Source organism: Panthera leo, chromosome D1, assembly GCF_018350215.1.
Source record: "Panthera leo isolate Ple1 chromosome D1, P.leo_Ple1_pat1.1, whole genome shotgun sequence".
In the NCBI taxonomy this organism is placed as follows: domain Eukaryota; kingdom Metazoa; phylum Chordata; class Mammalia; order Carnivora; family Felidae; genus Panthera; species Panthera leo.
In genome coordinates, this window is record NC_056688.1 from 6,594,985 (window position 1) to 6,617,494 (window position 22,510).

The 22,510-nt window shown below is 41.7% G+C and overlaps 1 protein-coding gene across 2 annotated transcripts in view; it reads right to left on the reverse strand.

The window, feature by feature from the left end:
- Positions 1–22,510, reverse strand: part of SLC35F2 (solute carrier family 35 member F2) — a 101,466-nt gene that overhangs the window by 59,162 nt on the left and 19,794 nt on the right. For both annotated transcript variants that reach the window (XM_042907342.1, XM_042907341.1), the window contains exon 3: positions 17,971–18,023. The gene's annotated coding sequence lies outside the window, so the exon portion shown is untranslated. The remainder of the gene's footprint in view (positions 1–17,970; positions 18,024–22,510) is intronic.

The window sequence follows — 22,510 nt, forward strand, 5'->3', positions numbered from 1 at the left end:
CCCGTAGAGGGATGACCGCACATCACGGTACAACAGCATATGGAAAAGAGCTCTACCAGGACCTGGGAGGATGTTCTCTAGCTATTTTTGAGCGGTAAAAAGCAAGGTATAGAGAAGTATGTTTAATGTGATCTCATTTTTGTAAAGCAAACAACCCGTTACACCTTATACATTGACAGGGTTTAATTTTACTTGATCCGTGTACTCCTGGAATATAGTAAGAAAATGCCCCCACACTTTTGTATTCTCAGAAGTGGCATATTGCAAAGAAACACACTTCCCATTCGACTTAGGCAAGACTCAAAAATGCTCTCTCGTTCCCCTAGGACAAAGCCAGACGCAGAACCTACCAAATGGCTAAATTCCTCTTCTTCCTCCAGGCCTAGGAACTTTAACCCACATTAGTCTGAGCCAGCTTGTAACCCACATTAAAGGGTCCCCCCCTCCCGCCCTCCCCCCACCCTGCCCAGTTCCCAGTATGGTTGCCTCAGGGTAAAAAGTCCTCAGATCTGCTATTCAATCGAGCCACCTTTTCATTGCACTTTCTTCCAGGGCAAGAGTCCCCTTCCCACTCCAATAATTCTTTCAAGTCAAGTCTCTTATCTAAATCAGATTTGGTTGTGGTTTGTTTGTTTTTTAAATGTTTATTTTAAAGAGAGAGAGTGAGAGAGCACCGGTTGAGTTGGGGGGAGAGGCAGAGAGAGAGATGGGGAGAACGGAGCTGAAGCGGGCTCTGTGCCGACAGCAGAGAGCCTGACTCTGGGGCTTAAACCCACAAACCGTGAGATCATGGCCTGAGCTGAAGCCGGATGCTCACCGACCGAGCCACCCAGGTGCTCCGTTTTTGTTTTTGTTTTTTTAAGATTTTATTTTCAAGTAATGTCCACACCCAATGTGGGGCTCGAACTCACAACTCTGAGATCAAGTCCCATGCTCCACTGACTGAGCCAGCCAGGTGCCCCAGATTTGTTTTTTTATTTGACAATATATATACATATAGTTACGTGAGCATAGAGAAAAGTGTAGGACACATGTCAACACAAGTAGCCTTAGAAAAGTTAAGGGATACAGAAAAAAAAAAATTTTTTTTTAAGCCTGTGCTTTAAAAAAATACTCCAGCATGTATGACATGTCCCTTTTATTTTTTTTTTTTCAATTTTTTTAAACTATACTTATTTATTTTGAGAAAGAGCACAAGCAGGGGAGGGGCAGACAGAGAAGGATACAGAGAATCCCAAGTAGGCTCTGGGCGGTCAACACAGAGCCTGATGTGGAGCTTGAACTCATAAAACCATGAGATCATGATCTGAGCTGAAACCAAGGGTCAGACATTTAACTGACTGAGCCGCCCAAGGATGATGATATAGTCGCTTTTATATATAAGTGTTGTGTCTAAATATATGAGATTAAAAGGTAGATTTAGATGTTGTGGCAGGCTGAATAATATCCCCCTCCCAAAATAACCAGTTCCTAATCCCTAGAAGCTGAGAATGTTGCTTTGTATATGTGGTGTCTCTCCTGATCAGATGGGGGCTCCCAAATGTGAGGTGCCCCGATTGAGTAGGAGCCAGTGCGGTAGGCCAGTGAAAAGATTCACCCAAAGTAAAACAAGGGAGATAGAAGTTTAGTGTATACTCTACAAGGGAACTTTGGGCCAGGACAACACAGGAGACCCTGTCTGCCACAGGCAGTGGGGTGAGGGCTGTATTTAAAGGGAGAAGATGAAGAAGTATGGGGAGGTACGAATTTTCCTTTTTCGGTACCTGCGTCTAGGTGAAAGTAACCCATTGGTCAGGTAGGGCTTACAGATATTTTGAGGTGGGTCGCCTAATGGGCCGTTTGTATTTGGCCAGGGGGTTGATAAGTTGATATGGGCCCTTTCCACATTCCATCGCTCCAGCCTGTTGCCTAAACCTCACCTCTACAATATGGTAAAAAAAAAAAAAAAAAAAAAAAAAAAAAAATGCAGATGTGATTCAATGCTGTATCTCGAGATGTGGAAATTACCCTGAATTATCTGGTGAGTTTTAATTAATCACGGGCATCCTTATGAGACAGAAGCAGATTGAGGTTTACAGAAGAGAAACTGACACTGTGATACAGGCGGAGATTGGGAAACTGCGCTTTGAAAACCCACAAACCAAGAAGTCAAGGCAGCCACTGTGAGCTCAGAGCCTCAAGAAGGAAGTAGCCTTATCGGTAGGCCAATAAAACAGATTTCGAACTTCTGGCCTCCTGAGCTGGCAGAGAATAACCTTGTGTAGTTTTAAGCCACTGCATCGGTGGCGATTCATTACAGCCGCCATAGGAAACAAATGCAGATTGTACACCCGCTAACTTGTAGGGATCGTGATACACTGTCAAGCGAAAAAAGCAAGTTGCAGATTTGCAGAATAATTGTATAATATGATTCTGTTTTAGTAAACACCACCAACGAAGTAACTAAATATCTTCACATATACATATACATTTTAATGCATGTATATATGCTTGCTTGTATCTATATGAGCAAGAAGGTGTGGGAGAATATATACCAGGCCATTGATTTAAGTCATGGGAGTTATGAGGGGGGAGGGTGGGGGGAGAGGTGGAGAAGGGGGATAAGGGAGTGGCATTATATGTCTTCATTTTGTGTTCTTACTGTGGGCCTATGCTACTTCTGCAACTTGAAAAATATTCAACTAAGACGTTTTGTCCACAGGTCATGTCAATCCTAATTAACATATTAGGCTCAATGTATCACCCCCACGGAAAAATGAGGTCAGGAAATATAGTCAACCATTGATGTGGATTCTGAAGTTATGGACAAAGTTATGGGGCACCTGGCTAGCTCAGTCGGTTGAGTGTCTGACTCTTGATTTCAGCTCAGGTCATGATCCCAGGGTTGTGTGGGATCAAGCCCTGGGTCAGACTCTGAGCTAAGCGTGGAACCTGCTTAAGATCCTCTCTCTCTCTCTCTCTCTCTCTCTCTCTCTCTCTCTCTTTCCCCCTCCCCCCTTCCCCCTCTGCCCTTCTCTCCAACTCATGCTCTTTCCCTCAAAAATAAAATAAATAAATAATGAAGTTATGGACAAAGTTCTACTTAGTTTCTAAACAAAAAACCTTCCTCAAAAAGTAGCAATAGTAGTTGCTGGGGCGCCTGGGGGGCTCAGTCAGTTAAGCGTCCGACTTCCGCTCAGGTCATGATCTCGCAGTTTGTGAGTTCGAGCCCCACATCGGGCTCTGTGCTGACAGCTCAGAGCCTGGAGCCTGCTTTGGATTCTACGTCTCCCTCTCTCTGCCCCTCCTCCTCTCACACACTCTCTCTCTCTCTCTCAAAGATAAATAAACATTTTTTAAAATTTACAAAAAAAACTTATATGAAAAAATAGTAGTATTGCTCTCAAATGAGCTCATCCCCTGACTGAAGATTATTGATCAGACTACATTATTTTGGTTTCAGGATTAAAATATATTGAGCGGATCTGTGGGCATCAATCCACAAGGTTTTGTCAAAGGAAATTTACTGGAAAAAAAATTATTTAGTGGTTGGGAAATTCTGCACACAATAGCCCTTGCTTCCTACAAGCACCAAAAAACAACTACCTCTTATTGAGTACCTACGGTGTGCCAGACCCTTCGTATACATTTTCAGTTCTGTTCCAATTATCTATTGTATATATCAAATCACCCAAAATATTAGTGGCTTTAGACAATAATCATTTTGTTATCTCTTGTGGTTTCTGTGGGTCAGACATTTAAGAAGTTCGGGGCCAGGCGGCTCTTGCTTATGGCCTTTCATGCAGTTGCAGTCAGAAGGCAGCTGAAGCAGGAAGGTGGGGGTGTCGAGGGGTGGTGGGGCTGGAGCATCCAGGGACTGACCAGACTCACTCTTCACTGAGTTCTGTGTCGTCTCCTGTTGTGGGCTAAAATTGGGCTTCCTCACAGCCTGGTAACTTTGAGGTAGTTAGTCTGCGTATATGGCAGGTGGTTCCTCCCACCTCTAAGCTAGTGTCCCCAGAGAAAGAAAAAGCCAAAACGTTGTTAATGTCCTCCAGCCAAAGGCCACCAAGAATATACACATAGTTAAACAAGCTGAGCTTATTACTCCTTGCAGCGAGGGAGAAAGGCCTCTGGGAGAACCACTGGCTGTCTCTGTAAGAGGATGTTAGAAAGAATAGGCTTGGGGCTTTGTTTGAATGATTTGAGGAAGGATGTAAGGAAGGAAGGATTTATTCTGGGTTGAATGCTGTCAGACTGGATGCAATTCTGATTGGCATCTCAATCAGTAAATGTTGGGGCACCTGGATGGCCCAGTCGGTTAAGCATCCACCTCTTGATTTTGGCTCAGGTCATGATGTCACGGTTTGTGAGATCGAGCCCCACGTCAGGCTCTGTATTGGGCTCTGTGCTGGGTATGTGGAGCCTGCTTTAGATTCTCTCTCTCTGCCCCTTCCCCACTCAAAGGCAGCTGTTCATGCACTCATGCACACACACAGACTCTCTCTCTCTCTCTCTCAAAATAAATACACATTAAAAAAACTACATCTTACGTATAAAGAGGGCACAACAGGGTGGGGACAAAACCGCAGTTGCTAAAGAGGCAGCAGCCATTCATTTTGACCAAGAGAGAAGGGAGTTGGTGTTTTGTGGGTGGCACAGTGATCCTGTTTTTTGCTTAGATAAAATTATGAACTGGCATTGCTCTGTCTCATTTTATCATGGTCTCAGAATAATCTTATCTTTGGACGGTATTCTGTGAGATTGTTTATGTCCAATAACAGAAAAAAATGGCCTAGCTATGAGTGCCAGGCCAGCTTCGAATGTTAAAGACTGCCTTTTTCTTTTCTTTTCTTTTCTTTTCTTTTCTTTTCTTTTCCTTTCTTTTCTTCTTTTCTTTTCTTTTCTTTTCTTTTCTTTTCTTTTCTTTGTATCTCCTTTTATACCCAAGCATCAAAAGTCACATGGGATCACCTTCATTATAATCACAAGGCCATCTAGGGGCACCTGAGTGGCTCAGTCAGTTAAGCATCAAACTTCAGTTCAGGTCATGATCTCACAGTTCATGAGTTCAAGTCCCACATTGGGCTCTGCACTCACAGTGTGGAGCCTGTTTGGGATTCTCTCTCTCTCTCTGTCTCTCTCTCTCTCTCTCTCTCTCTCTCTCTCTGCTGCTATCCCACTCTCTCTCTCAAAATAAATAAACTTTAAAACAAAATTTAAAAAAAAAATCACAAGGCCATCTAGATGCAAGGGGAGGGAACACAGACCTGTTCTGGATTGAATGTCTGTGTCCCTCCAAAATTCGTATGTTGAAATCCAATCCCCAGTGCGATGGTATTTGGAGGTGGGGTCTTTGGGAGGTAACTTAGGTCATGAGAGTGGAGCCCTCGTAAACAGAGGTCATGCAGCTGGTTCCCTTTTTCTCTGCCACGTGAGGATACAGTGAGAAGTGAGCACCTATAGCCCAGAAGAGGGCTCTCACCGGAACCTGACATGTTGGCACCTGGGTCTCAGGCTAGCAGCTTACCAGCTTCCAGAACAGAGAAATAAGTGTTTGCTGTTTAAGGCACATGGTCTATGGTAATTTGTTAAAGCAGCTCGAATAGACTGAGACAACCCCCACCTCTCCACGGGAGATGTGTCATGGGGAAGCCTGAGGAGAGAGAGTTTGTGGGATGGGAGATTTTGCTGCAAACATCTTTGGAAAATAGAGTCAGCCACAAATCCTTTCCAAAATGCTAGGTTATTAGCTCTTATTAGCTTATTAGCACTATTTTTTCAGAATAGTAACTGACCCTGACATCAAGGTCACCAGGCTGCTTCTCCAATTTAACTGACAAGCACCGATGAGCCTCTTTCTCAATATCTTTTTCTCCTTCTTTGTAAAAATAACTATAAATAAACATATTTTTAATTCTCACCACATACAACATACTGAATAATAAAAGCTGTTATGTTCATATCCATATTATGATTCTCATCAATCAAAAACCATAAGACTGTAATTCTCAGTATATTACCCAAAGCAATCTACACATTTCATGCAATCCCTATCAAAATAACACAAGCATTTTTCACAGAACTAGAACAAATAATCCCAGAATTTGTATGGAACCACAAAGACCCTGAATAGCCAAAGAAATTCTGAAAAAGACAAGTTGGAGGCATCACAATTCCCCAGACTTCAAGCTATATTACAAAGCTGTGGTCATCAAGACAGTATGGTACTGGCACAAAAACAGACGCATATATCAATGGAACAGAATAGAAAACCCAGAAATGGACACACAACTATATGGTCAACTAATCATTAACAAAGCAGGAAAGAAAATCCAAAGGAAAAAAGACAGTCTCTTCAACAAAAGATGTTGGGAAAACTGGACAGTAGCATGCAGAAGAATGAAGCTGGACCACTTTCTTACACCAACACAAAAATAAATTCAAAATGGATGAAAGACCTAAATGTGAGTAAGGAAACCATCAAAATCCTACAGGGGAACACAGGCAGCAAGCTCTTTGACCTCGGCCACAGCAACTTCTTACTAGACACATCTCCAAAGGCAAGGGAAACATAAGCAAACATGAACTATTGGGACCCCATCAAGATAAAAAGCTTCTGCACAGTGACGGCAAAAAATCAACAAAACTGAAAGGCAGCCTATGGAATGGGTAGAGATATTTGCAAATGACATATCGGATGAATGGCTAGTATCCAAAACCTATAAAGGGCTCATCAAACTCAACACCCAAAAAACAAATGATCCAGGTAGGAAATAGACAGAAGACATGAATAGACACTTCCAAAGAAGACATCCAGATGGCCAACAGGCACATGAAAACATGCTCCACATCACTCATCATCAGGGAAATGCAAATCAAAACCACAATGAGATACCACCTCACACCTGTCAGAATGACTAAAATTAGCAACTCGGGCAACAACAGGTGTTGGCGAGGATGCATAGAAAGTGCAACCCTCTTACACTGTTGGTGGGAATGCAAACTGATGCAGCCACTCTGGAAAACAGTATGGCGGTTCCTCAAAAAGTTAAAAACAGAACCACCCTATGACCCAGCAATTGCACTACTAGATATTTACCTGAAGGATATAAAAACAAAAATTTGAAGGGGCACAGGCACCTCGATGTTTAAACCAGCATTATCAACAATAGCCAAGAGGTGCCTGGGTGGCTCAGGTGGTTAAGTGTCCAGCTCTTGATTGGACAGGATCTCACAGTTAGTGAGACTGAGCCCTGAATCGGGCTCCACACTGACAGCTTGGGATTCTCTCTCCCTCTCTCTCTCTGCCCCTCCCCCATGCTCGCTCTCTCTCTCCATCTCAAAATAAATAAATAAACTTTTAAAAACAAACAAACAAAAGTAATAGCCAAACTACGGAAAGAGCCCAAATGTCCATTGGTTGATGAATGGATAAAAAGGATATATATCACATAATACTCAGGCATCAAAAAGAATGAAATCTTGACATTTGCAATGACGTGGATCGAACTAGAGTGCATTATGCTAAGCGAAATAAGTCCAGCAGAGAAAGACAAATACCATATGATTTCACTCATATGTGGAAATTAAGAAACAAATCAGATGGACCACCTGGGTGGCTCAGTTGGTAAAATGCCCAGCTCTTGATTTCAGCTCAGGTCATGATACTGAGATTCACGGGATTGAACCCCAAACTCAGTAGATTCTCTCTCTCTCTGCCCCTCCTCACCTGTAAACAAACAAACAAATACACATTTCTTACAAATCTTTGAATCAAGGGGCGCCTGGGTGGCTCAGTCGCTTAAGTGTCCAACTTTGGCTCAGGTCATGATCTCATAGCTCGTGAGTTCAAGCCCTGAGTCAGACTCTGTGCTGACAGCTAGGAGCCTGGAGCCTGCTTCCGATTCAGTGTCTCCCTCGCTCTCTTCCCCTCCCCTGCTCACGCTCTGTCTCTCATTCTCAAAATTAAAAAATAAACAACAAAAAAAATCTTTGAATCCTTGGGGTGCCTGACTGGCTCAGTTGGTGGAGCATGCAACTCTTGATCTCAGGGTTTGTGGGTTCAAGCCCCACATTGGGTGTAGAGATTACTTAAAAAAATAAAAATAAAAATAAATAAAAATCTTTGAATCCAGAACCAATGTTTAAGGTAAAGTCATTTAATAAAATGTAAATGGGAACTTTTCAAATGTAATATGTATTTAACTTCCTCTTAAAGCCCTTATATAAAAAAGCTTATTTTAATTCAATGGAATAGGGGCGCCTGGGTGGCTCAGTCAGTTAAGCGTCCGACTTCGGCTCAGGTCACGATCTCGCCGTCCAGTTCGAGCCCCGCGTCCGGCTTTGTGCTGACTGCTCGGAGCCTGGAGCCTGTTTCAGATTCTGTGTCTCCCTCTCTCTGACCCGCCCCCGTTCATGCTCTGTCTCTCTCTGTCTCAAAAATAAATAAACGTTAAAAAAAATTAAAAAAAAATACGGAATATTATTCATCTATAACAAAGGAAATCCTGCCATTTGCAACAACATGGATGAACCTTGAGGGCATTGTGCTAAGTGAAATAAGTCAGAAAAAGACAAATATTGCCTACCTCACTTGTATGTGGAATCTAAAAAAGGTGAACTCCTAAGAAACAGAGTAGAATGGTGGTTACCAGGGGCTTCAGGGTTAGGGAAACGGGGAGATGTTGGCCAGACTACAACTTTTTTTTTTAATTTTTAAAAATTTTTTAACATTTATTTACTTTTGAGAGACAGAGAGACAGAGCATGAGCGGGGAAGGGGCAGAGAGAGAGGGAGACACAGAATCTGAAGCAGGCTCCAGGCTCCAGGCTCTGAGCTGCCAGCACAGGGCCCGAGGTGGGGCTCGAACTCATGAACTGCGAGATCAGAAACCTGAGCCAAAGTTGGACGCTTAACCGACTGAGCCACCCAGGTGCCCATCAGACTACTAACTTTCACTTATGAGATGAATAAGTTCTGGGGACCTAATGTACAGCATGGTGACAGCAGTTAACCATACTGAATTGTCAACTTGAAATCTGCTAAGACAACAGATCTTAAATGTTCTCACTACCCCCCCCCACACACACACAAAACAAAAAAGGAAATAACTACGCCAAGTGATGGATATGTTAACTAACCTTAATGTCATAATCACTTTACTATGTATGTGGACGTCAAATCATCATATCATACACCTTAAACTTACACAGTGTTATTTGTCAATTATACCTCAATAAAGCTGGAGGGGGGAAAAACCCTTAAAGATCCTGTTGGGGCACTTGGGTGGCTCAGCCGGTTAAGCATCCGACTTCAGCTCAGGTCATGACCTCACAGTCCGTGAGTTCGAGCCCCGTGCTGGGCTCTGTGCCTGCTTCGGATTCTGTGTCTCCCTCTCGCTCTGCCCCTCCCCTGCTCACGCTCTGTCTCTCTCTGTCTCAAAAATAAATAAATAAATTTTTTAAAAAGATCCCGTTTCTAGCATCCTATTAAATATGTCTATTGCCACTATACTTGAGGCCCACAAAGACAAAGAGTGTCTTATTCGAGCTAAGCCTCCTTTATTTTCTCTTTCACAGGTGTTCTAAGAAGATTGCTGTCAAGCTATCTTCGATTTGAACGGCCGGGAGTACACAAGCTGCCCGAAACAAAAATGTCAGAATTATTTATCATTAAACAGAGTGAATCAATAATGCTGTGTGCTTAGACGGCAAGTTTGAAGAATTCACATTAAAACCATTATCTTATTATAGAGAATATTGTAAATCAATCAACCAGGTATTGGTTGAATGCAAATTATGTGCACACCACAGTTCTCGATATGATCAGCATTATTCGAGACATGAAAACTACTTTTACCTTTTCTTCTGTGTTTCCTTCTTTCCCTCCACAAACATTTTTAGAACATCTGCTATAATCAGGGAGCCATGTAGGAGGCAAGGGAAATGTAATAATAAATGACACTTGGTCTTGCCCTCAAATTGTCTAAAATTCAATACAGAAGATCTGTACACAACAGAGGACTTTATCATCCAGGCAAGGAGAGGAGGCTTTGAAATAGGAGCATCTTTTCAGGATTATTTCTAAGTGTCAGCCAGCCCCTACGTCATGCCCTCTTTTCTGCTCCGTACCAGAAGATTTCTCTTCCCTTCACCTCTTCCAGGTGCTACTGCCCTTTTTCCTGAGATCACCCAACCTCTGAAATAAGGAGTTAAGGATTAACGAAAAGGAAACAGACGTGGAGTTGAACAACAGCAACAAAATATAAAAAAGAAAGGGAAAATCATCTGGAGAAACTGAAAGTTTGTAATTACCCCTCGCTATTTCTTACTGTCTAGTTCCATGGTTTCAAATACGACCCATAGGCTGATGACTCCCAAACTCTTTATCTCCAGTGTGGGATCCCCCCAAGGTGCAATTCATACATATGACTGTGTACTTGAGATTGCCACTAGGAAAGCTTAAAGACGTCTAGAACACGGCCCAGACAAAACCCTTCTTTCCCCGTTTCCTGTTTTCTTTGCCATTCACTCCAATCCCAGGATTTAGCATCTCAATGTATCAGTTCTCAAGCTGAGAAATTGAGGGGTCATACTTGATTCCTCCTTTTCTCTCATCCTCCCCATGCAATCCAAGAGCAAATCTTTTACTTCCACTTCCAAAAAACATCTTGAACCCACTCACTCTTCTCTGTCTCCACCACCGTAGGATGGACTACCAAAATCTCCAGCCTAGACCACGGCGCTAGACTCCTCTGTCATTTTACATATTCTGTTCTTGTCTCTGTACAATCGTTACTCAAAATGCCTATGAAATTAGGTCACTGTCCTGCTTATAAGCCTTCACTGCTGCCTGTTTTATTCAGAATAAAATTTAGGTTTCGTGCTCTGGTTCACAATGCATCTGCACACGTCTTCAACTTGCACCAGACTGTGCTTTCTATTCCTCTAACTCCAAATTGGTCTCGTTTCCTCCGCCTAAAATAATCTGCCTCTAGATTATTAGACCATAATCTCAGCGTGGTGTCAGGTCCAGTGTGACCTATTTAGAGAAGAATTCCCTGAGGTAAATTAATCCACTGTCTCCCAGTCTCTTATCAAATTTAACGGGTACATTTTTTTAAAGTTTATTTATTTATTGTGAGAGAGTCAGAGACAGCATGAGTGAGGGAGGGGCAGAGAGAGGGAGCGAGAGAGAATCCCAAACAGGCTCTAAGCTGTCAGCGCAGAACCTGGAGCAGGGCTCCATCCCATGAAACTGTGAGATCATGACCTGAGTTGAAACCAAGAGTTGGACACTTAACGGACTGAGCCACCAGGCGCCCTGGGGTACTTTTTTTTTTCTTTAATCATAGAAATGTTTATGACTAAATTGTGTTCTCCAATGTATCCTGCCAAGCAGAACCAAGGGTGCAGGGCCACCACCCTGGTAAACCAGAAGGCAAGACCACCCTGGTTGGAACCAATGACAGGGCCTCAAGCCAAAGAGCATTATTCTCGAGGCTTAAAATCAGATGGATTTGCCATGCTAGTGTTCTGACTTACTTGGCACCAGTGACCCCTTTCTTATTTCTGATTTCTCCCTTTTGGAAGGGGGATGTCTGTCCTATGCCTGTCCCACCACTGTATTTGGGAAGTAGATAATTTGTCTCATCGCACAGATTCACAGCTGAAGAGGAATTTTGCCTCAGGGGGAGCCATACCCTGAATCTCACCCATTCTTGAGTAAGATGAAATTTAGATGAGATTGTAGACTCAAAATTCAGGCTGGAAAGGGTTAAGACTTCTGAAGCTAGGGTAAATATATACTGCATGTGAGAAGGACATGCCAGAGGGCAGGGTGTTTTGGGCTGAATTGTCTCCCACCAAAATGCATATGCTAAAGTCCTAACTCCCTAAACCCCAGGACATGACAGTATTTGGAGGTCAGATCATTCAAAACGAAATTAAATAAAATGATGTCATTAGGATAGGCTAATCCAGTATGACTGGTGTCCTTAAAGAAGAGGAGATTAGGACACAGACAGTTACAGAGGGAAGACCATGTGAGGATACAGGGAGAAGACGGCCATCTACAAGCCAAGTAGAGATGCCTGAGAAACCAAACCTGCTGATCCCTTGATCCTGGACTGCTGGCCTCTAAAACTAAGAAAACGCATTTCTGTTGTTTATGCCCCCTAGTGTGTGGCAGCCCTAGCAAACTAATTCAGAAAGTATCTGAAATAGGCTTGTTTATTTAATTACTAATTAAAGAATGCCCCAAAGAATGCCCTGCTCTTCTAGTAGGAACAGCCCCAAGTGCCTCAATAATCAGGGTACAGCTCAACAAATGAGGCTAACCCATAAGGCATTCGAGTAAGTTTCTCCAAAAAGATTTCTTTTTATTTTGTCATATACATTTCCCCAAACCTTATTTATTTAAAAAATTTTTTAATGTTTATTTACTTTAAGAAAGAGAGACAGAGCAGGAAGAGGGGAGAGGCAGAGAGAGAGGGAGATACAGAATCTGAAGCAGGCTCCAGGCTCCGAGCTGTCAGCACAGAGCCCAACTCGGGGCTCAAACTCACAAACTGTGAGATTGACTGAGCCACCCAGGCACCCTCATCTTCCACAAATTTTAATGTATTAGTCTCAGTGCCCCTCTCACTACCTATTTCGTTTGATTTCTACTTCACTAATTTTTGTTTCTATCTATATCATTTCCTTCCTTCTACATTATTTGGGGTTTTCCCTCATTTTCCCTAACTCCTTAAATTGTATGCTAAAGTGCATTAATTGTGAGCTGCATCTCACAACTTGATGATAGTTTTGCTATCATTCACTCGGATTTTCCAATTTCCATTATGATTTCTTCTTTGACTATGAGTTTAAGACATCCCATCATTTCCAAGCATAAGACATTTCAGTTCTTCTCCTGCAATTTATTTCAAACTTAATTGCATGATAACATACCCTATATGAAACCAATACTTTGAAATTTGCCAAAACTAACTTTGAGACCTAGTAAATAGTCAGTTTTCATTAATGTTTAATGTGTGTTTAATGTTTTATTTTTTTTATTTTTGAGAGAGAGAGAGACAGAGCATGAGCAGGGGAGGGGCAGAGAGAGGGGAGACACAGAATCTGAAGCAGGCTCCAGGCTCTGAGTTGTCAGCACAGAGCCCGACGCGGGGCTCAAACTCACAGAGTGTGAGATCATGACCTGAGCCGAAATCAGACACCCAACCGACTGAGGCACCCAGGCACCCCTGTTTCATGTGTGTTTAAAATGTGTATTCTCTAATGTTCTAACCTGTCTGTTAGATCGAGCTTAATAATGGTGCTCTTCAAATATTCCGTCTCCTGCTAATTTTTTGTCGGTTTGATATATCAATCATTGAAACTTGCTAAATTTGCTAAACCAGTGATTCTCAAAATATGGTTCCCAAACCAGAAACAGCAGCAGCATGTGAGAACTTATTAGAGGTGGAAATTCTCAGATTCTATGCCCAACCTATTGAATCAGAAGCCCCAGAGATGGGCCCAGCAATCTGCTTTAACAAGACTTCCACAGGTTCTGAGGCATACTAAAGTTTGAGAACCAATGCGTTAAATGATCCCTCTCGAATGGGGGCTTTGTCAGTTTCTCCTTGCAGATTTGTCAATATTTGACTCATATGTTTTCAATTGTTGTTAATAGGCATGTAGTAGCATTAAATTGTTATATATCTCTAGTGAATCAAAGGTTTTATCATTATGAAAGAACACTAGTTATTTGTAGTAAACAGATAACTTTTTGTGTTAAAGTCAATTTTTCCTACTAATATGGCTTTTCCAAGTTCCTTTCAGTTAGTGTTGTCCTAGGGTATTTTGTTTTCCCACTTTGTCTTTCAATAATATGTCTGTATAACAATGATTTGTATACATCTCTTGAAATAGCATATAGCTGGATTTCGTTTTGTTTTTCAATCTGATCATCTTTGTCTTTTCATCAGAGTTTAATATATTTACACAAGGAATGATTAATGGAATATTCAGATTTATTTATACCAAATTACTATGTGTTTTCAACTTGTCTCACTCAATGGTACTTTTTTTCCCTCTTTCTTGCCTCCTTTTGTAAATTATAGAACTATGTCTATTCTTTTATGGTTGCCCTAGCTATTCTAATGTGCAAACTTAACAAAGTTTGAAATTATCAGTGTTAATCCTGTTTCTAAACAATACAAGAATCTTAGAATACTTCAATAATTTCTCCAACTTATATGCTATTGTCTAGTAATTTAATTCTAACTTGCTTTTTCTTCCCTACAAGGTAGATAAATTTATTCATGTTTTATACAGTCATTGATTGTTTAGACATACTTAGGACCAGATTAATGGGTGTGTGGCCTGTGAAGTCCCATACTGGTCCCTGCTCTGAAGGGCCCCATGCTTGACTTAATACTCTGCCGCCGCCATTTTGAATTCTTAATAATTTTTTAACAAGGGGCCCTGCATTTTCAGGGCTCTGCATTGAGACCCAAAAATTATGTACCCAAATCTTCCATCAAGAACTTCTTTTAGAGGGTGACTTATTTTTCTTGTATTTATTTATTTTGAGTGAGTGTGTGTATGTGTGTGTGTGTGTGTGTGTGCAAATGGGAGAGGGGTAGACAGAGGGGGAGACAGACTCCCAAGCAGGCTCTGCGCTGTCAGCGCAGAGCCCAATGCGGGGCTGGAATTCACGAACCATGAGATCACGACCTGAGCTGAAGTCAGACACTTAACCAAATGAGGCACTGGGGTGCCCCTAGATAGTGCCTTTTGATGGTAAAGTCTCTCTTTTTTGACTGTGTAAAAATATCTTAATTGTACCTTCTTTGCTTTTAAATTGGTTTTGAGGGTATAGAACTTTAGATTGACTAATACCTTCTCTTGCCACTTTGAATGTATTTTTCCTGTTTACGCTGTTGCAACTGAAAGTCAACCAACTATCCAATTACCTTTTCTCTGTAGGTGACTTGACTCTTTTTCTGTGACTTTTTACTGCCTTCTCTTTTTTGGGGTTGTATATTTCACTAAGATGTGTCTCGATGTTGATATGTTGCTTGGGATTTGTTTGGCTTTGTTGGGCTTCCCAGACTTTAAGATATCTTTTAATAATTAGGGAAATATTCAGCCATTAAATTCATATTGCCCTTTCCCTGGTCTCTCTACTATCTTCTTCAGGGTCTCCTTTTAGACATAGATCAGACACCCTTATTCTCTCCTCCACATTCCTCAGTTCCTTTCATATTTTCCATTATTTTTCTCTCTGAATTTGTTCTGGATAATGATTTCAAGTCTACCTTCAATAATGTAAATTCTTTTTTTAATTGTGTCTAATGGTGATTAAACCAATTTTGAGATTTTCTTTTCAGTTATTTCTGGAGGTTATTTTGCAAATCTACTTGTTTTGTACTCATATTTTTAAGCTTTACTTTTATTTTTTTTTCACTTTTATTTCTTTAAACAAAGTTATTTTATATTCTGTGTTAAAACTTCCAAAAGCTGAAAATTTTATAGGCCTATTTATGCTGTTCATTAATTCTCTTTTCTCACTGAGGAGGCATTATTTCTCTTGAACTGTTCTTTTTTTTTTTTAAGTTTTTTGATGTTTATTTATTTTTGAGAGAGAGAGACAGCAGACAGACAGAGTGTGAGCGGAGAAGGGGCAGAAAGAGAGGGAGACACAGAATCTTAAGCAGGCTCCAGGCTTTGAGCTGTCAGCACAGACCCCAACTTGGGGCTCGAACTCATGAACCATGAGATCATGACCTGAGCCAAAGTCAGATGCTCAACTGACTGAGCTACCCAGGCACCCTGAACTGTTCTTTTCTTTGAAATATTACCTACGAATATGTTGACATCGAGATTGGAGCTGACTTCTCTCAAAGATGAGTTAATTCTATCTGGGGGAGCTGCCACACTGGGACCACTTTATTCGTTTGTTTGTTTGTTTGTTTCTTTGTTTGTTTTTAAGTAGGCTCCAGGCTCAGTGCAGAGCCCAATGCTAGACCTGAACTCACAACCCTGAGTTCAAGACCTGAGCTGAGATCAAGAGTCGGACACTTAACCAACTGAGCCACCCAGGTACCCCCAAATTGGGACTACTTTATTTTTTTAATGTTTATGTATTTATTTTGAGAGAGAGAGAGAGAGTGTGTGTGAGCAGATGAGGGGCAGAGAGGAGGGAGTGGAGAGAGAGAGAATCCAAAGCAGGCTCCACGTTGTCAGGAGAGGCCCAACTCAGGGCTCAAGCTCACAACCGTGAGCCAAGTTTCAGTTGGACACTTAACTAAATGAGCCCCCCAGGCACCCCTGGGACTATGTTAATTATATCCTATACTGGAGGGAATTTTTTGAAACACACAGCATGAGTTAGAACCACATAACTCATAAGGGCCAGCTTGTTCAAAGAATATTTTCTCAACTTCAGAACAGAACAGTCTTCTCTGATCTCTTCTGCAGAATGGAGTTTATTTTTCATTTACCCTTATACTTCAAGTATAGTTCTCTGAGCCTCCAGCTTCATTGAGAAGGTTTATTACTAGGCCCCTCACCTTAAGCATGCCTTAAACTTTAATATTTATACTTAAATCTTCAGGGTTTAGCAGGAACCTTCCGGGCAAAAATGGACTTTAGCATATTCCTAGTTCCCAGGATCTCTGAGTTTCCCTCAAAACTACCAGTCCTGCAATGGGTTTTAAATGAGTTTATATTCTTTATGTTTTATCTGTTTAGTTTATAGGGTCATTCAGAGTATCTAATTGACAAAATTGCCTGAAATGGAACTCTGCATCTACTTAATCTATAACATAAAATTTTGAACCATGAAGATATTTTAAGAAGAAGAAGAAAATACACAAACTAGCAACAGACTTGGAGAAGATATTTACAATCCATATATCTGACAAAGACCTCATACCCACAATACATAAAAACTACAAATGAAGAAAAAGACAACCTAAGTAAAAATTAGGCAAAATATATTTACATGCACTTCACAAGATAGGATATCCAAATGGTCACCAAGGAAATGCAATAACATTCCACTACATAACAGAAGGGCTACTTTTGGGGGGCACCTGGGTGGCTCGGTCAATTAAGTGTCAGACTTTGGCTCAGGTAACGATCGCACGGTTCACGAGTTTGAGCCCCACATTGGGCTCTGTGCCAACAGCTCAGAGTCTGGAGCCTGCTTGAGATTCTGTGTCTTTCTCTCTGCCCCTCCCCTACTCACGCTCTGACTCTACCTCAAAAGGAAGTAAACATTTAAAACAAAAGAAGTGCTAATTTTTTAAGACGACAATACCAAATATTGATGAGGATGCAGAATTTCTGTTACTGTTACAGACTTCTGGTGAGAACGTAAAAAATGCAATCACTTCATTAAACCATAGACCTGCTGAGGCTGCACATAGGCTTCCCCAAGATCCTGCAATCCCGCTCTGGGTGTGTACCAAAAAGAAAATACGTATTTGCATAAGCGAGATATACAAGAATGCTCATAGCGTCTTTATCAATATTACCCCTGTGGTGTTGTGACATAATAAGAAAAACATATTTGGTCCCTGCTCCTGGCATAGAGCTCCTAAAACCCTTGGGATTTCCTGAGGGAGAGGGGTAAGAGAAGCATCTTCTGTTATGCATAATAAGCCCCTTTGAACCATATCTGAGTTTATGCCAGTGTGATGAGTCTTCGAGATTGGGGTCTGGTCACCGAAAAAAAACCAGCCATGTGATTAGGAGGGTGGGACTTTTAGCTCCACCCCCTGACCTCCAGGAAGGAGAGAGGATTCTCTCTGTCTCTGAGCTAGAATTCAGTTCATTGTGAACCACCCGGTGATTTCATCAACTGCACCTCCATAATGGAACCTCCATAAAAACATTAACCGATAAGGTTCAGAGAGCTCTGGGTTGATGAACACAGGAAGTGCTGGAGGGTAGTGTTCCCAGAGAGAGCATGGAGGCTCTGTTACCTACTTACCCCCCACATCTTGTCTATGCATCTCCTCCTTTGGACTGTTCCTGAGTCTTATCCTGTAAAACAAGTAGATAAGTAGGTAACAATATAAATAAATAAATAAATAAATAAATAAATAAATAAATAAATAAAAGGTAAGTAACCTATTTTCCTGAGCTCTGTGAGTCCTTTAAGCAAATTATCAAACCTGAGAAGGAGGTCAGGGGAGCCCTCTGACTTGCTAGCTGGCTGGTCAGAAGCACGGGGGGCCCAGGTTTGCAACTGGCATCTCAAGTAGAGGCAGTCGTGTAAGGCTGAGCCTTTAACCTGTGGGGTCTGTAGTAATAATGCTAGGTACTTAGTTACAGAATTGAGCTGAGTTGTAGGACACCCAGTTGGCACCCAGAGGGTGGGAGAATTGGTTGTTGGTGTGAAAAATCTGCACACTTGGTGTCAGAAGAGTTCTGTGGGCAAAATCAGGTTTTAGTGAGCCCCAAACTCAAAAGTACCTGAATGTTTATCGGCAGTAGGGCAGATAAATTTCCACAATGGAATACTATAGTGTGTTGGGAAAAACACCAAGTAATGACATGTGAAACATGGGATGGTGACTCTACAGACATATATTGAGTGAAAAAAGTCAGAACTACTCCGTGCTTCCATTTATATGAGTTTCAAGAAGCTCAAGAAGGTAAAACTAATCTATTATGTTTACTTATTTATTTTGAGAGAGAGAGAGAGAGAGAGAGCGCGCGCGTGAGGGAGTGGGCAGAGCAAGAGGGAGAGAGAGAGTCCCAAGCAGGCTCTGCACTGATGCAGGGCTCCACTCACGACCTGTGAGATCATGACCTGAGCTAAAATCAAGAGTTGGATGCTTCATGGACTGAGCCACCCAGCTGCCCAAAACTAATCCATTACGATAGGAATCAGAATAGTGGTTACTTTTGGTGTTAAGGTTTGAATTGTGTTTCCCAAAAAGGTATATGGAAGTCCTAATTCCTGTACCTGTGAATGTGACCTTACTGGAAATGGGATCTTTGAAGATGTGATAAGTAGGTTGAAGTCATACAGAATTAGGCTGGATCCTAACTCAATGACCAACATCCCTTATGAGGGCAATGTGGACACAGAGACAGAGGAATATAGATAGAGAAGGCCGTGTGATGAGGAAGGTGAGATCAGAGTAACAGCTGCAGAACAAGGAGCTCCCAGGATTGCTGGAAACCACCAGAAGCAAGAGAGAGTCTAGAACAGATTCCCCCCAAGGGGCGCCTGGGTGGCTCTGTCAGTTGAGCATCCGACATCTGCTCAGGTCATGATCCCATGGTTTATGGGTTCGAGCCCCATATTGGATTCTGGGCAGATAGCTCAGAGCCTGGAGCCTGCTTCAGATTCTGGGTCTCTCTTTCTCTCTGCCCCTCCCTGGCTTGAGCTCTGTCTCTCTCTTAAAAATAAATAAACGTTAAAAAAAAAAAAAAACAATGCCTTATAAACATAAAAGGATATAAATCAGGGAATTGGAATCAGGTGCTTACAAAAAATGTTTGGAATGCCTGGAGAAGCAGACTCTAGCCTGATGTCCAGGGGTGACTTCTAGGAAGAACACAGAACTAGCCCAGCAGAGGAGCCACACCTTGGCTACAGCCAGGGAAGTGGAAACACTTTCCTGCCTCTAGAACATACTATGGGTCAGGGTCAGGAAGTCACTGGTGCTGCACATGGTCCTTGTGAGCTCTTGCGTGCCTGTCAGACACCCCATGCCTGGCCTCCTGCTATCTGCACAGCTAGAAATTGGACACTGAGAAAAAAACACCCCTGCGACTCTAGGAGCTGGTAGAAAATACTAGAAGTGACAGGCAGATGGCCTTGACCTCACTTCCACCTCTAATTCATAACAAATGTATCTAATTCGTGGAAAGTATCCCAACAGTTGGTAACTTTTCAGACTCTGCAGTATAAAAAGGCAGAGTAGGGAGACTTGGGAATGGAGGCTAAATTATGAATTATGTCCCCCATAATTCAGACCTTTGGCTACTCAATCTCTATGGACATTTGTACCCATACTTAAACTTTTTTTTAAATTGTTTAATTTTTAATGTTTGTTTATTTTTGAGAGAGAGACAGACAGTGAGCAGGGGAGGGGCAGAGAGGGAGACATAATCCAAAGTGGGCTCCAGGCTCTGAGCTGTCAGCACAGATTCCTACATGGGGCTTGAACCCACGAACCGCAAGATCATCACCTGAGCTGAGGATGCTCAACCGACTGAGCCACCCAGGCACCTCCATATTTAAAGTTCTAAACAATGGCGAGAGCAAAACACCCTGTTCCTGCCTCATGCGATGCAGTTACCTTCAGACATGCACGGTCTCTCACAAGAAGGGTAAATGCAAATTCCAAAGAATCATCGCCTGCACCTCTGGGTAGTGTTTGCTCCTCTTCTCATTCAGTCCACAGAACCATGTTCTGTAACAGGTGGACTAAACTATCAAGTTAACCACCAACACACCCATACAAATACAAGGAAAAAGGAAGAGGAAAAACATAAAGGAAATTGGTTCAAGTATATGCATATTAGCCCAAGACGAGGGCTTAATGCACCTGTTTGTTTGGGAGGTGACCTCCCAGAGGAAGGCTGAAGATTGGGATGAGATAGGAAAGGGGAAAGAGAGCAGAACTGGTTGTGGGGCCGGTTATCACGTGGGCAACGGCTGCCGATCCCACTGGGACTTCTGTGCGGAACAGATTCCATGCAACTCCGAGTTATGCCCTCTCAAGGACGGAGGTGGGAATCTATCCAACTCCAATCCCTGATGGCAGAGAGTTGCCCCTGGGCACTAACTCCTCTCCGTGTAGGGAACCCCACGCATGGCTTGAGCAAACTTCCCTGATGTCAGAGAAAGCCCTGAGCAGGAAAACAGAAACACTAAAGGACACGTTTATTTATTGTTGTTTATTTCCTGAGGAGTCCTGCCTGCATCGGGAAGCTAAGTTTTCCATGAACTTTTCTGGCTTGGCACATAAGAGGCAAACCAAAAGGTTCCCAAGATTCCAGAAAAACTCTTTGTCCCCTTGTATAGCAGGAGACCTATTTCTCCTGGATGGTCAAGATCAATCATCCCAATGAGTATAGTGACCCTCTCCTCTATTTGCCAATAGCGAGCACCTGGACACTGGACTGTTGTTGCAGAAAGAACCCCACGTCATCGCTACCCATGCTGAACAGCAGAAGAAACAGACAGATGGCTTCTGCCTCACACCTACCTCTCAAATCTTGACCACAGACATCTTGTAACAGCCTAGCTACTGTCAATTCTTTTAATGTATTTATCAGTTAGAGATGCTTTCTGAAATATTTACAAAGATATGATTCCACCTCACTAGTAAGTGGAATATTTATATCTGTGACACACAATGTCTCTCTATCTTGGATAGTGTGGAAGGTTGTAACTTTCTGGGTAATTTACGAGCACTGGGATTATAAACACTAAGCTCAGTGTTTATTAGCAATACAAGTCTTAAAGTGGATACTCCTGTGGGTGGTACCCACTGCAGGAGTTACATAATTAATGCACTGATTCTTCCTGGTCTTGCTTTCAAAGCCAACAAATTTGGGAGATGCCCTCTTTACACTAATCTCATTCTAAGTGATTTTATTGAAAACGTCAAAGGAAAATAATTAAGGGGCAAAATGAATAGGTCCATTACATGGAGTTATTCCATGTAAAATCTACACTGTAGATTATTGCATTATTATTCAAATACTGATGTGCTTTTGAAAAATTTCCAAGCAGAAGTAGAAAGAGAAGAGGTTGGGACATTTAGGATGTAATGGAACATCATTGAAAAGTGCTGCTGTTAAAAAGTAAGTAGGTAAGCACTTGAGAAATTTAGGCATATACCATTGAGCACATAAAAATGATATTTTAAGCTCAAGAATGAACTAAAAGTCTTATTGAACTGCTGACAGTTTTTGAAAAGTATTGAAAAACTATATAGCAGCACAAAGAACTGAAAGGGTAAGTATAGTGCCATCCTGTATTAGCTGCAGAAACAGTGTCCCCTAAATGTCTCTTAAAATTATCCTCATAGGCCCAACCCACTTGTCAGCAAAAATTAAATGGCAGGGTTATTGTGATATTTACTGAGATGCTGCCTACTTTTACAAAACACTCTTCAAAACATTTACTAATGTGTTGTTATAAATAATTAAAACCAAATGAATTCAGAATTGCTAAATAATTTAAACACTTGTCAAAATAAATCACCTAAGATTATTCTGAGGTTTGATATATTTGATTTTCATGCTTTGATTTACTTGTTTCCCCATTAAATCAGATAAAATAAAACAAAGAAGAGTTAAACTTTCAACTCATATATGCCAAATAACAGTGCCTGTACCGTCCTGAAAAACGCGTTTGTTGGAAAAGAAACTTAAATGCATTAATAAAAGAAACTGATAAAATTTGAAATTTGGGTGGATTTTCCACAAGTCACACGTGCTCTAAATTCAAATCACAGTACTGTCTTCCCACAAGTACTGTCGTATTTTCATAGACTATAGGT